This window comes from Nannospalax galili, unplaced genomic scaffold, assembly GCF_000622305.1.
Source record: "Nannospalax galili isolate Female #2095 unplaced genomic scaffold, S.galili_v1.0 scaffold371, whole genome shotgun sequence".
Lineage (NCBI taxonomy): Eukaryota > Metazoa > Chordata > Mammalia > Rodentia > Spalacidae > Nannospalax > Nannospalax galili.
Genome location: NW_008331606.1, coordinates 4,104,836 through 4,121,396, shown reverse-complemented (window position 1 = coordinate 4,121,396; position 16,561 = coordinate 4,104,836).

Sequence of the window (16,561 nt, the reverse complement as noted above, 5' to 3'; positions counted from 1 at the left end):
TCTACTCCGCCATCTTTTGCTAATATATTTTCTTGATTCATGATTTAAAGACATTTTGGAATTTTTCTGTCAAGTACTGAAAGACTTTTGTGACTGATTTTTGACATGAATACATTGTGACCTGAGAACATACTCTGTATAAATAACTATCTTTCATTAATTATGTTGGCTGATATTAATTCGCTTTGTTGTTATTTGCTTCTTTCTGAATAAAAGGAATGTCGTCAGGAACTTCAGAGTTCTGGTTATTGAGTTCTGATTCAGGATTTTCTATTACCAATGACTGAGAGTTTTCTTTAGCTAGAATAATAATCTCATGATCTTTTAAGTATGTAAGGCAGAAAGGAAAAAATTGTTTGAATTAATCAATTAAGGGTCTGTAAGAAATTCTGTATATGACTCTTTGGTAATCCTCAGTGGTATCAAGTATTTTGTTTCTCAAAAAGAAAGTCAACTAGTAGAATGCTCAAATAAAGTAAAATTAAAGTTTTTTGTCGATTAATCTAGTTACTGTTGGCTTAATGTTTTGGTGTTAAAATACCAGTAGAAGAAGAATAGAAAAGCTTAAGTTTTAGTGATTATCAGATAGTGAATTCCTTTTTCAGTGAGGTTAAATGTAGTTCTGTCTTTGTGGGCTTTAATATTTTCTTAATAGTATTATTTGGCATTAAGTTAGTGAAAAAGTGAATACTTAGTAAAATTGAAGGTGTCCTGTTTCATCTTTATGTCCATGTTCACTTTCTAAAGCTCTTGTAATTTTTTGTTTCTTTCATCTCCATCTTTTTGCCTCTCCTCCATATTTGCCTTATAGAATACATTAAAAATAGGAAAAGCACTACTTTTAATATGTAGATATGCATAAATGCTGCTATTTATTTACACCTTATCCTCCCCTTTTTCCCATTGAGACAGGATCTTGCTATGTATCTCAGACTAGCTTCAAACTCAGTCTTTCCACCTCTGCTCCTGAAAGCTGATACTGCAGGTATGTGCTAATACACTATGCTCTGCACCTCACTCTTGAACATATATTTTGGGGTCAAGAAAATATATCCACATATATTATTTATTTTTTACAGTTACCTTCTGTGGTATCAAGGACAGAAGTCTAGCCCTTGTGCATGCTACACAAGGGCTGTACTGCTGAGTTGTACCACTAACACTTACTTTTCTGGTTTATCAATTACTTGCAGAGCTCAAGGACCAAGTGTGTTTTCTTGTGTTACTTAGATATTGACTCTAAAGACATTTCCCCAAGAGAGCTTAAAATTTTTATTACTGGCAATGACTAGAGTACTTTTGAAAAACAAACTTATACTTGATGGTTAATATCCTTCTTTTTGTGTTGAAGCAAAGAACAGTAGTCTTGTGACATTTTAGGCAGACAGTGGTCATAGTAGGATAAGATCTATTTATTCCCTGATCAGTTATGCATAATTTCATTTCTAATAACCCAACTTTTTGAAAAATCAAGCCTTTAATCACCTAACAGAAGTCATGTATTTCAAAAGCACGAGGTCCTGCCTACTTAATAACTTTTGACTCCTCCCATCCCCTCAGTTCGCATTAGTCTACAATAAAAATGAAGAATAGTCTGGGTATCTTGCTGGTGCAGGTAACATCTTAGTGAAGAGAACGTCTACTGATCGGATTGAAGAATCTGTGTTAGATAGATAAATCTAGATCTTCAAGTTTGAAGATACTGGCTGCATGTTTACTATTGCTAGCGAATCTCTTTTTGTGCCAGGATGTGCAGTTTATTTTATGCCAGCAGACCCAGTGAAGTCATACCCAAAGGCTGAACCTCATACACAGTAGGGAGTAATCTTCTGGATTTTTCTTATATTTTAATTTCTTTGTCTCCTCTGTATGGGAATGCATGTTATGTATGTTCCGATTAGTGCTACATACAGGGTCATAGTGGGATTGCAGTCATGCAGATGTACACAGAGTCTGTAGGCACATGTAGCTACTGATTTATGTCTTGCTCCCTCCCTCTATATAGGCAGTAGAGCTCTCAGGTGGAGTCATCTTGGCACCAAAGCCATGTCTAGGATATTTCTGCTTGCAGCTTTCGTACCTCTCCTTAGTGCTCTGGTGATGTACCAGGTGTGCTCAGAGGGGCAGCTCCCCCAGCCTCTAATAGAATGACATTGTTTTCAAGACATCTCAGCCAACGGAGTAAATATATGTGCTTATTTAACAAATGCAATTACACATACACACAAAAATAATAGATGATAGATAGATGATAGATAGATGATAGATAGATAGATAGATAGATAGATGCACCATGCTGATCAATCTAAACTTTTTGTTTATGTCTCAGTACACCAATAATTTATTAACTTGCTTGTACAATTCTGTGAATATTGGTTTCAAAATTGGTAAGTTGTACCTGCAAAGGAAACACCAGTATCACCAAGAATAGAGTACTTATGTGCAGAATAGTCGGCTTTAGATGCATATACTCCATTCATTTCCAATGCTACTTTGTTTTGCATCTTCCCTGTGCCATTGTCAGTGGGATAGTTTCATGTATATATAATCCAAGTATATGGCTTGTCATATTCTATATCCCATAATGGCATCCCAACTTCCTAAATGACTTTTTAAAAAATGATTTATTTAATAACCACATGATTAGAAGAAGCATTTCGTTACAGCATTAACATATTCAATAACAATTTCCAGACCAAAGATGCATCTCTTTCAGTATTGGCTATAAATTTTTAGGTTCACAGTTGAATTACTACAGTTATACAGTATTGAACTTAGTATAAACCCTGTAAAACATAAAATTGAATGAGGTTTTAACCTGTAAAAAAGATCTCCATTTCATTTTAAAATATACTGTTTCATATAGAAAAACTCATTTTTAATGCCACTAACACTTAGATGTTTGCACATGCATCTCTAATCTCTATGTATCTGATGATTACTAGTCACAGTTGGTTACTTTCTGAGATCCACCTGAGCATGGATGTAAAATCATTGGGTAGATTTCAGTGGTAATGTTTTTCACCTCTACTAATTAACACAGAGCAAATTTTTATGTTTCTTCCTCAAATATAACTCATTTTTATTTGTTGATATTTTGTATTTCATACAGAAAATCCCAAACAATCTTATTCATTTATATACCCACATCCCAAATGGCACCCTCCCATAGTCTCCCCCAACTGGAGCCCACATACTCTGTAATCCCTGTTACTGTCCACTGTGTTGTTGGCACCCACAGCCGTTCTCCCAGTGCTTGCCCATCCGCTGAATCTAGTCAGCCTATCTAGAGTTCCTTATTTTAGGGAGATCAGCTCTTCCTCATCTAGCAGCAATCAGTTGTCAATATTTCTTTAGGTAAGACTGGGGTCTGCTGTTCATTTTCCCAGTTCTATGCTGGGTTACTGTCTGGGAGTCTGCTAGAGAATCTTAAAGAACAGAGTCATAGAGTATCTTTAAAGAAGGATACAATAGCAGAAGCACATTGAGAAATGTATAATGGGATTCAGGAAAGGCAAAAGTGCATTAAAAGTTTAAAATTACTTCATAAATATTTTGATTAGAATTTATTCACTGTGTTAACCTGAAGAACCTTGTGATTTTAATTGATGCATAGGTTAAAGAGGTGATAAAGATAAACTTAACAATACAATTATTCTGGAGCACATTGTGAAGTTGGTTTTATAACTCATTATTGTGGTGAATTGGGCTATTGATCTCTTCCATTATGGAAGTGAAAGCATAGACAATTGTCAAAGAAATCATACTTGGGAGTGTTAAGGAATAATCACAGTTCTAAGGTGACTTTCTTCTTTGCCATTGAAGTGTAGCCATTTATGGCAATAGGCCATGCACCCCCCCTTACACAATAGAATATTACATATCAGGAGTAGGAAGAAGAGAAGGCGAATCTTCAAAGCCTTCCCAGAAAGTCACTATATTTTCATTTTTCTGAGGTGACCTTGATACATCCACTTGTCTGAAAAAAGCCAAGTATATAGAATTTGACCTTAACTTGGTTTGACAGAAGCTATAAACCCAGGGCTTCCACCACAGAGATTTTATATTGCACTGTGCAATGGCATAGCAATATGGTCTAGTAATATGGACTAGTATGCAGTAAAAGACCCCAAAATTGTCCCCTGCAAATATCCACTTCTTAATGGTGTACACATATCTTTCTTAGGAGACAAGGAGTTCTGCAGCAGAGGGGAGGTGCTATCCACAGAGGGACACCTTAATTTCAGCATTGACTTTTTAAATTTATTATTTTTATGTGTATGCATGTATTGCCTGCATGTAGATAAGTGAACCTATGTCGTGCAATGCCCGCAGAGGTCAGAAGAGGCTGTTGGATCTCCTGGAACTGGAGTTACGGATAGTTGTTAGCTGCCATGTGGGTGCTGGGATTCGAACCTGGGGCTTCTGCAAGAACAACCAGTGTTCTTAACCTCTGAGCCATCTCTCCAGCTCCAGCATTGACTTTTATAATGAACTTACGTCACTCATTACACTCTGTCATGAAACACTGATTTAAATTCTACTGCCTTTCCTCATACTTTCCTCCTTAATCTGCCTTTCTATATCCCTTAAAGGAATTGTATAATAGAAGCAGTGTTAGGATAAACTAACAATCTTTCCATATTTTCCTCCTTGCTTGCTCTCCTTCTGCTCTCTCCATCTTCTCTCTCTCTCTCTCTCTCTCTCTGCACTTACATTATTTGTATGTGACTATTTTTTTAAATTCACAGAATATCAGCAGAAAAGCAAAACAACTCTGAACCATACACCACTTATGTACACTCTATTAACTATCACTAGAGTAATAAAATCCTTCAAGCAACTGTTAGAAAGTGCAGCTGCAGGCAAAATCTCAGGAAACCTACTACCATGGTTTGTACATGATGTACGACCCACAAAGTTCCATATGTTGACAGTTTGGTACACAAGTGATACTACTGAGAAGTCATTAGACTTTGGTCCCCAAATGGCAACACTATTGAGAGGTTATTTGCTCATGAGAGCACTAACAAAGGATTCATCAATGAGTTCTTAGCTGAATGGGCATTAGGAGGTGAGTTCTAGTTGGAGGAAGTTGAGGACATGTTTTAGGAGAATATTCTTGTCCTTGAGCCATTCTTGTTGCTCACTCTACCTCCTAGCTGCATTAGATAATTAGCTTTGGTCTTCCACACTATGTGTTTTACCTCATCACAGACCCAAAGCAACAGAGCTAGGTGACCATAGACTGAGCCCTCTGAAACTGTGAACCACAATAAATCATTCCTTCTTTAAATTGATTATCTTACATATATTTTTTCACAGAAACATAAAGTTACTAACACACATGTCTAGAGGGTCTGCTCTCCAAAGCTGATGCTTATATCACCAGACAAAGGAAGAAAGAAGTTGAAGTGACACTTGTGTACATCAATGATTGGGAAAATGAAATAATTCCATGACTTGTATTGGTTGGATAGCCTACATAAGCACTTTTGTATATCTAAGGATATAGTGTAGTTTACTCTAAAATTGGTTGCATTTACCAAGAAATGTTGTATCATGAGTGAGCTGGAAAATACTTTTGCAGAATAAATAGTGACACAGATTGGTAGAGAAACACAAATGTCAAAATTTTCCCTTGCCTTAAAAAACAGAAAACTGGGCATGGCAATAATGCTCAGTAGATAAAGGCACTTGATACACAAGCTTGACGACCTGCGTTCAAGCCCCTGAATCCACGTACAGTTGGAAGGAGACAACCAATCCAATGAAATTGTGCTACATATGCCCCCATCATACATGTGTATACACACATTGTTAAATAAAATAACATTTTAAAACAAACCAAAATAAACCCAGCAAAATGGGTTTCAGAACACAGGATGAAGACAGTGATGGTTAGAAATTTAAATAGTATAAAAATAAAAAAAATTGAAACAACTCACTTTTAATTTCTCATTGGATTACCTGTTCTTGAAACTTTGGAAAAAGGTTTTTCCTCCTTTTCTCCTCCCTTTTTTCAGTTCTGAGAATGCAACTCATGGCTTCATGCATGCTTAGCACATGTTCTATCACTGACTCCTACACCCAGCACCAAAAATTTGGTTTTAGTTGGGGCAGTAAAGTATCAATTTAGCTTGTTTGGGAACTCTGAGATGTCTCTTCCAACACTTTTCATTCAAGTACCCATTTCTTCCTTCCTCAGTTTGTTTGTTCATCAAATCGTGAGTACTAACTACCTTGAAAGTGGTAGGGGTACAAATGTAATTTCAGCTCTCCAGGTGTGATTAAACAAAAAGGAAAGGCTGGATGGGCTGCATCGTAACACATAGTGAGGGCACAAAGGAGGTAGTCACTTTTTTACTTTTATATGCATGAGTGTTATGCCTGCATGTATGTAAATGTTCTCCTGTCGTACAATGCCCACAGAGGACAGAGAGGGCATTGGATCCCCTGAAACTGGAGTTACAGACACTTGCAGTCACCATCTGGGTGCTGGGATTTGAACCCGGGTCTTCTGCAAGAGCAGTCAGTGCTCTTAACCACTGAGCCATCTCTCCTGTCCTGGAGGTGAGCACTTTTGCCAAAGGAAGGTAGAAACAATAATTTACGGGCCAGGTGATACTATTACTTGTTAAGAAAGTGGTGTACGGCATGGGGATGCAAACAGTGAAAGACTTGTATGGGAAGCCAAGTTGAACATCATCTTGTCATTGCCTTTAAGCAATGACACAGCTCAGTGAAAGAATAAAAGGCTAGTCTTGCTCCCACATTTACCGAAAAAACTCAAACCATTTGCTTAAGGAATAGGCTAGGGTCATAGGTCAGTGGTAAAGAGCTTGCCTGGCACATATGCAATGGGTTCCACTCCCAGAAACACACAAAATATTCCACAAAACAAAACGACATTCTCCTGTGCTATGGGCATTGATTATAATGATTAGAGATAAAGGTTTAGGTCTTCCTCTCTGTTGTACCCTCCTTGGGCTTATTCTGCCAAAAGAGAGTCCCACAAAGCAGCCAGTGCTTTGGGTTTTCATGAGGCTCTTTGAAAGTGGTTTATTACCAAAGCTGATGGTTTGCCTCCAACACTGTAGTCTTGGGATTGGTAAAATGCTGTATTTTGAAGCCTCATAACTGAAAGCTTAGATCAGTTAGCCTGTGCATTGTACTACCCAGGAGCGAGGGTGGGGGACTATTCCTGGTTGGCACAGCTTCGCAGGAAACATGTCAATTGCATAAATGTAGACGCTTCCCTTTTCACCCAGCAGTCTGAACCTCATTCTTCAACCATGCCACCTGCTAACAAGTTACTGGAATTCCATATAAGACCACCTTCAAAGTCCTTAGTCTTCATCAAAGGGTTTTGTTAGGCAAGGTTTGAGCATAAAGAAAAACAACAGCCACATCAAATGCAATCTATTCATCTTTCTTATTATTATTTGTTAATAATAAACACAGGGGTAAGGAATTATATTACCTCTTGATCATTTTGATCATATTTGGTAGATAGGCTTCTATCCCCCTATAGATAAGATCAGGGAGTTATGATGGATGCTTTATCTAAAACATACAATGATCAGTTGATCAATATCATTATATTGACTCTGAAACTGATATTTAACTTCTTTTGGGTCATACTACAATGATAAAGTAAATAGGTATGTGTCTCAAATATGCAAAAGTATATTGAGCCACAAAACAAAAATCACTGTTATTTCAATAGCACAATTACAAAGTAAATATGTGTATAACCTATACAAAGGTATATTGAGACATGAAATCGCCTTTTACATACTTTTATTTCAATAGCAATGTTAGCTGCACCAAATGGAAATTTATAATACTGATTGCCCCCTTGGGTTTATTTATTTGTCAGGCATTTTCATAGGGCTTCCTGTATGTTCACACTGTTCTAAAATGTATAGTCTCCATGGGTATTCTTTGAGGTAGGTACTATTATTATCCCCAGCTTAAAAATATTCAAGAGATATGCTTTAAATTCAAATTTGTTTAAAAGGGGGCAGAAGGTAAATGTTTAATTCTCTTTCATTCACTCTGAATAGACCCATTTTTCTCTTGCAGTGGAAGTGATTAAGGCAAATTTTCATATCCGTTTTTCAAAGAAATCAGTGTTTATGGCAGGCCCTTGATCCCCACTTGTCCCCCATTCATCTCTTCCTCCCACAGTGAAAATGTACTAAGATTCACTTTTTATAAGAACATAGTAACTACAGTATAATTACAGACTGTGTCTCAGAAGCAAAGTGGACTTGTGGTCATTGGACCATGGCATCCCAGATCTGAATGTTATTTACAGCTCTGTAGTCTCCTTTCCAAGACTTCTGCTGTTTTTGGCAATTCTTAGTTGCGTGAAGGCAGAAGACTGATGGATCCAATTGCCAAGGCAGACAGAGTGTGGACACGCAGTGCCAGGCTCATGCTGTAACTGGTGATCACACCTCACTAGAACCTTGCAACACTTCTTGTAATCCCAGCTGGGCCTCCCCTGAGCAGAGGCAGCAATTATGTGTAGTGGTTTTCAGATGTAAACAAATGTTCATGGGGGACTGACTTATAATCAGCCAAGTCATTTCATTTATGGGTTGCATCAAATTGGAATGAAGGGCTCTGATCAGGAAAATAGAGCACATTCATTTACTGTCCCAGCAAGTGTTTTTAGAAGTTATGTACATTCCTTTCTCTTTGGAGATACGATTGTACAGTATATTCAAGGCATAGAAAGCACTGTAGAAATAAAGTGTATTTTAAAAATAACTCCATATTTCCTTTTGGACTAAGCTCAAGTACACCAGTATGCATTTAACCGTTTCCCATTATCATTATTTCTTATGGTTCAGTGTCCTATGCCTGGGAATAGATAGTGGAAAATTATGTTTTTTATGGGAACATTGATGGTGCCATATTGCTTCTCTGTCTCTCCTTATACTTCAGCAAATGATTTAAATGATAAGAGCTGAAATAATTGTTCACAAGAATCTAAGACAGGAGTTCGGAGAGATGGCTCAGCGGTTAAGAGCACTGGTTGCTCTTGCAGAGGACTCAGGTTTGATTCCCAACACTCACATGGTGGATAACAGCTGCCCATAACTCCAGTTCCAGGGAGTCCAATGTCCTCTTCTGACCTCCATAGCCATTGCACGATATGAGTGCACTTATATAAATGCACACAATTTACTCAAATACATAAAATTAAAATAAAATTTAAATATAAATATATTTAAATAATATATAATCATATATACATATAAGAATATATACATATACAGGTATGTATATACATATATATACATACATATATATATGAATCTAAGAATCTAATACAAGGTCAGGTGGGATGGTGTACACCTTTAACCCCAGCTCTTGGCAGTCAGACACAGATGGATGTCTGTGAGAACAAGGCCAACCTGGTCTACATAATGAGTTCTAGGCCAGCTATGAACAGACCCTGTTTCAAAAAACAAAAATAAACAAAAAGAATCTAAGATAAAACCTTAAGCAGAACAATTAACAAGTCTGAATGTTAATTCTTTTGGCCTTTGGTTAATTTAATACCCAAACTGTGAGAATGGAGGGCATGTGTGCAAAAACAAGGGCTAAAAAATACCAAAGGGCCGGGCATGGTGGCGCATGCCTTTAATCCCAGCACTGGGGAGGCAGAGGCAGGTGGATCTTTGTGAGTTCGAGGCCAGCCTGGTCTACATAGTGAGTTCCAGGCCAGCTGGGGCTACTGGGAGACACTGTCTCAAAAAAGAAAAACAAACAAACAAAAATACCAAAGGATTCTGGGTCACTGTGATTCACCATAAGCTTATCCAAGTCAAAAGTTTGTAAAACCACTCACTCAACTGTTGAACTATGGGCATCATTTAAATTTCAAAATGAAGGAAAGCTAGGCATTTTGGAGGATGAAAAGATGCAAGTGAACTTAAGAAGTGGTGGGCGAACTAGTTTAATAAATAAGATAATGTGGAGGAAGAAACAAAATCAAAATAGGAAGTGCCACAGTATCAGAGGATTCTATATAAGCTGCCAAGGGAGGAAACCAATCGATTGTCCTACGGCCCATCAAACTATTGCTATTGGTGCAGTGGTGACACTTTTATCTTGGGGACAATCAACAGCTGTCTAATTGGAATTAAGGCCCATTCAATGGGAGAGAACTCATTACATGGCTGGAGAGGTCATAGATCTTAAAGAAAAACCTACTTTTGCTACATCGCTAGACCAATGTAATTTCTTTATTCTAAATATGCACCTCATATTTATAGACAAATGTACCTTTTGCCCCTCATCAAAGAAGCCTCTTTTTGCAACAGATGGAGACTATGACAGAATTCTAGAACTGGTCGAATGCAGAGAATAAGTGTCCGTGAGATGCTTAACCCTAAGTGATACATCTTCAGTGCAACCTGTACACTTAGTATGAATACATCTCGTAACTCACACCAGAGAAGTTTCATTATGTAGCAGATGGTGGTTAACAAAGAGGCCCACAATTAGCCAATGTGCAGAGAACAAGAGGTGGCAGAGTACTTATCCCTGAATGGGACACCTATTTCAGACCTTTGCCTCCCCAGGCTCAGGGATCATTGTGGAAGAGGTGTCAGAAAAATTGTAAGAGCCAGAGGAGGTGAATGACCACAAGGAAACATGGTCTTCCAGAGAGCGGGCCATTCACTTACATGAACTTACAGTAATGGTAACAACATGCACAAGTCCTATACAAGCTCAAATCAGGCAAAATTCCAGCATAGGCATGGGGAAGTGGGTAAGAAATCTTAACCTAAGGAACTCTTGGCAATTGATGGCTGCTGGGAGGGTGAGAGATAGTCTCTTACAGGGTTGGGACTCTTGGTGGGATCAGTGGATAGATCCACACTGAAGGACATTGGGGAACACAAATTATACTCTATAGGTGTATATACATACATATATATATATTCATTAAACTGGGCAGGGGGCAGTGGGGAAAGGTGCAGAGATGGGAGAAGATTTAAATGCCATCAAATATATTGTATAAAAATCACAATTTGATTAAAAATGCAAAGAAAAGAAGGGAGTGGTCAGGGCAAATTTCCTGAATGATCTGAGTCACTGAGTTCTTGAAAAGACATACGAATTGGGCTCCATAGAGGAGATGAAAATTGTGCTGGGACTGAAGTATTTAGAACTGTGCTCAAATCCTGCCCTTTTCTCACACTAGCTACTTAGCCTTGGGAGAGTTTATTTATTTAATAAGCAGCACATAACATCGAATGTATGTGGCACACACTATTGTAAGTGTTTTGTAAACATTAATTCATGTAAACTATAATAATTTTATAAAGTAAATAAAATTATAAACCTAACATATTTTATTTCATTTTTTGTGGTGCTGGTGATGGCACTGTTTTGAACATACCAAGAAAGTACTGCAGCACTAATCAGCATCCCCAGCAATCACTCTCATTTGTACCAAAGAAGAAGCTGAGGAACAGGGATGAAAAAACTTGCCCAAAGCTACACAAAAGTGGCAGGGCCAGGAATCAAACTCTGGTGCTGATCAGACCCACGACTATGCACTTAGCTGCATGTTATGCCGCACATTTCTCTGCTTTTTTGATTATCAATTTCTTATTTATATAAAAATATCATTTGGTCCCACTGGAAGGAAGAAATATTTTAAGGAGCCAGTAAAATACCTGACACAAAGAATCCATCAATATAAAAGAGGCTTTTAAAAATTACCCTCTCTTGAAAAGTCCATTTTTCTCCTGGTCATTGGACCCCATCCTGTCTAGGTATGTTCTAGAATACATGCTGCCTCTCCTCTTGGATCATCTATGCTCGCTTCTGCTGTCACTTTATCTCACTACACCCCAGCTATTTTGTCAGTACTATTGTCATGCATGTGATATTCAGGTTACCAGTGCCTCCCTTGCCATATAGAGCAGATCAGCTTCTAGCTTCTAGCTCCAACTCATCAGGAGTTACTTAGCCAAAGCTAATTGTGTTCAGCTGCAGTAAGGGGGAGAATCTAGTGTACTATAGATATAAAATTCACTCATCAGATATACTTCCTAAGTATCCTTTGTGTGCGTAGCCTTGTGCTAGGTGATATGTGGTGTACACACACACACACACACACACACACACACACACACGTGTACATGCATGCTCACACAGGACATGGCACACAAAATAAGACATGATAAAACAAGTAGGGGAGACAGTAGGGGTACAGTCTCTGTGTTCCATTCCAGAGACCCTGCAGAGGTATGCGTTGTCTAGTTTTCATCCTTATAAGCCAAAGGCTGCCTCCAGATGCTCTTCCCTTTTTCCTTCACTGGCAGCACCATTTAGCCATCCTTCCTCTGCTGGGTACAGGGTCCAACTCCCAGAAGCTAAGTAATCTGATGAAAGTAATCTCAGCTAAAGTGTTCATCCAGCTAACAGGTTAATGTGTTACTCTTCTTGGGTAATTTTTTGATTTAAAAAGGGCTTTTTGAAGACATTAAGGCATGATGGCAGGAAATTTCAGGCCTCATTGCAGCCTAGACGGCAAGAGAGTGCTCCCACATGACCTGAGCTATCAGAGTTAGCCTCTGCCTGGTTTTGATGGCCTTTTGCAAAGTTTTTCCAAGGTTCAGGTCACTTCACTGCCTTGTGGCTTTTATTATGCCACATTCAAGTTTGGATAAAAGAAGAAAAAAACCCACAATACTCCTGTCTTGCATTTGGAATGAGTCTTCTTTGGGGACCCAGGACAAAAATTGTCCTGATCACAGATGCTATTAGTACCTGGATAAATCTGACAGTGCTTAGAATCTGACAGGCAGCACTCCAAGCATCTTTTATATGACATCTCAGTTTAATTCTCAGCACCAAGCCCAGGAAGTAAGCATTATAATGAGCCCACTTATCAAACAAAGAACTGAGGTAGAGAGTTGAACTAGCTTGTACAAATTCGTACTGGTACCATGCATGACTTTTAATCATCCAAATCAGCAGCTTAAGGTCAAATTTCCTTTTAGAGACCTACCATTAAGATGTCTGTTTTCATCCCACATCCAGGATATTATAGCCATGTCCCATATTAAGCAGGGCAGAGACAAGCTACTGATAAGAGCCTAGGCTGCTTTGGAACTGGTACCACCTTCTTTCCTTTGGTGTTGCAAGCATTTGCTAAGAAACAGCTGAAGGGTGACTAATCCTATCTCACAAAAATAAAAAGATTCACCAAATTAACCATCCAGTATGCTACCATGAAGCCCGCTCTTCTCAAAACAGGTTGCATACTGTGCCTCTGATTCTGCAGTGCGTCCACCTTCTCTCACTAGTACAGTATTTACTGTGTCAGGTGCTATAATAAGTAAAATGCACCATCACCATCATCAACAGCAACAAAAACCCAAACCTCCACGAACCTGTCATATTTAATCTCACAGTGTATGCTTTGAGGAGGATACTAATATTGTCTTCATTCTATTTCTGAGGAAATTGAAAGAAGTAATTTGCCTAAAGTCATTAAAATACCAAAAAAAATGTTTGTTAGTTTCTCATTCTTTGCATTTGTGCATTATCATTCAGCTTGACCCCAGGGTCCAGATCAATGGCACCCGTTCATACTGACATTACTTTCACAATAGCATGAACGCATAATATAAGGACATCATTGATACACCAACAAGCTACATGAGAGTAAGAGGATGCTTTAGTATGAGCAGAAGGTAGGTATTTGAAAACTCAAAACTTGCACAAGCAAGGGTTTTCTGTACTTGCAAATGTCAACCTTTCACGTTTCTGTTCATTCTTCTTCCTGTGATGATAAAACTGGTGGAATTATGATATGGAGTATTTTCCACTTGACATAGTTTAGGTCTTTCATGAAGGTTTGGATTTAGCAGTTCCCATGCATAAATAATTAAAACACACTTCAATTTGGGTATCCTTTATAAAAGAATTTAAAATAATGAATTCAGCTTATTTTCTTTTCAAATGAGCTAAACTGATGGTTTTTGTTGTTGTTTTGTTTTGTCTTTTGTCTTTTTGAGACAGGGTCTCCCTCTAGCCCCAGCTGGCCTGGAACTCACTAAGTAGACCAGGCTGGTAAAGTGATGTTTTTTTTTTCAAGAGAAAAAGAAACAAATAAACACTCCTGGTCCATACTTTTAGCATTCAAAGAAGAGAGGAACAAAAAGAACTAAGAGAGGTAAAAAGGGGAAAGTAGAGTAAATGAGATGCTAAAGAATAAGATATATAGAGAGTTGGAATAGGGAAAATTTAATAGAGATGCAAAATGGCCAGAGAAATATTAATAGAAGAGAACAGAGCGTGATAATGAGAGAGAAATGGCTAAATGTAAGTGACATAACTCATTGGAAATAAGGGAACTCTTACATCAAATCACTTATTTCTCTTAAGTCTTATTAGATAAATTAGAAAATTACTAAAACAAATAGCATAATATCTCCAACTTTTCAAGAGAGAAAATAGTATCTTCTGATTGTTATCCTCATCGACATCTACAGCCGAAAAAGGAATAGCATACGTTTCATTTTAATCTTTCATTTATCAAATTTTATTAAGCTCATTTCCATACTATTTGTATTTATAGTATTAAAATAATTTCATTACATTTATGCACAGTAACTACCTTGAGCATTTCCCCTTTTGTTGGGTATTTAGGCTGTTTTAAGGTTTCTTTTCATATTCAAACTGAAGTTGTATCTTGTCTTATAATTATTGCTCCAAGACTATTTACAGGATCAGAATCCTGTTCTAAGGCTATGGGAATATTTTATGATTCTTGACTCAATTTAAACCTGTTCTTCTAGTGTCTGTACAGTACTGGGTGTGGTGAATTCTCATTTTCACCAGCTTAATTAGCATCAAATGGTATCTCTTGGTTTGAATATATATGTATTTTTCAGTGTGGTAATGTCTGATCATTTGTCCTTCTGGTACTTAAAAACATTTCTAGATTTGAAATAATTCTTATACAATTTTCACGTTATGAATTTATATAGAATGATCCCAGTACTTCCACAATTTGATTTTTATTTCAAGACTAATTTTACTTGTTGTATTATATTATGTTATATTCTCTGACTTGCCTTCCCTTTTTAATATTTCTTAGTTAAAATAAATTTAAATCCTAACTGGGCATGGTGGTGCACGCCTTAAATCCCAGCACTCAGGGGGCAGAGGCAGGTGGATCTCTGTAAGACAGAGGCCAGCCTGGTCTATATAACAAGTTCCAGGCCAGCTGGGGCTACAGGGAGACCTTGTTTCAAAAACTAAAAAATAATTTAAATACTTATGCTTAAGCTAAAGTCTGTTAGTTCCATATTTTTTTAAAAAAGAAATACCTTTTATTTTTATTTTATTTATTATTTTTATTTTATGTGTATGTGTGTATCGCCTGCATGTAGGTAAGTGCACCCGTGTGATGCAATGCCCGCGGAGGTCAGAAGAGGCTGTCGGATCCCCTGTGACTGGAGTTACAGACAGTTGTTAGCTGCCATGTGGGTGCTGGGATACGAACCCAGGTCTTCTGCAAGAACAACCAGTGTTCTTAACCGCTGAGCCATCTCTCCAGCCCCAGTTCTAGACTTTTTAAAAAACATATTTTATTTATTATTACTGTGTGCATTCATGATATGTATGTGGGCTGTGTGTGTATGTCATTGCACATGTGTAGAGGTCAGGGGCCAGCTTTGTGGAATCGGTTCTCTCCTACCACCTTTACGACTGTTCTAAGAATTTGTTTTCTCCCTCTATCTAGAAGCCTTTGAGAGGGAACTGACACTGATTCTAGCCATTCCAACAGCTATCAAAGTGCTTGAAAACAAATCCTGAGTCCATCCCTCTTGAGTTCAGCCTCGGCAGACAAAAGAAAAATGGGGAGGAACCCAATAGAGGGATGCTTTTGGAAGCTCTTGTCAAGAAATCCCAATGGATTCTGATATGAACATTTGAAATTTGCCCTGTTCTGACCTTTTTCTGGTTCCCTGTCTAGAACTTGTACTGCTAACTACTCTGGCCTGTACTTCTCCTTCACATTCCCTATTCACCAGTCTAGGACCTTCTTTTCTCCCTACAGTTAAGAGTTATGCAATTTAGGAGTCTTTTAGATAGACCCACTGAAGGGGTACCCCAATTGCCTCACCCCGTGTCCCTGTTCAGCATGGAAAAAGCCAGAGCGATCTGTGTCAGCAATTTGGGTAACCTTTTCAGAGGATGGTGTGATAAGAATAGGAGGTAGGTATTGGCTAAGCAGTTAGGGTAAAAAGACTCCAAAGAAAAGTACAGTTTCTTGGCTAAAAGTCAAAATGTCCTTGAGCCTCTTAGCAACATACTCTGTTTCAAAGGCCCAAAATGTCAAAAGTATTTGGGAGCTCTTATTTATCCCCTAAAAGATTTTAGGGCTACCTCTTCAGAGGGGGGAATGTTAGAATAGCAAAAAGCCCCATTAAAAAAAGAAAGAAAGAAAGAGTTCATGAAGCTGTCAGAAAAAAATGATGGGGAGATATGGGAAGGTTTGGAGGGGAGG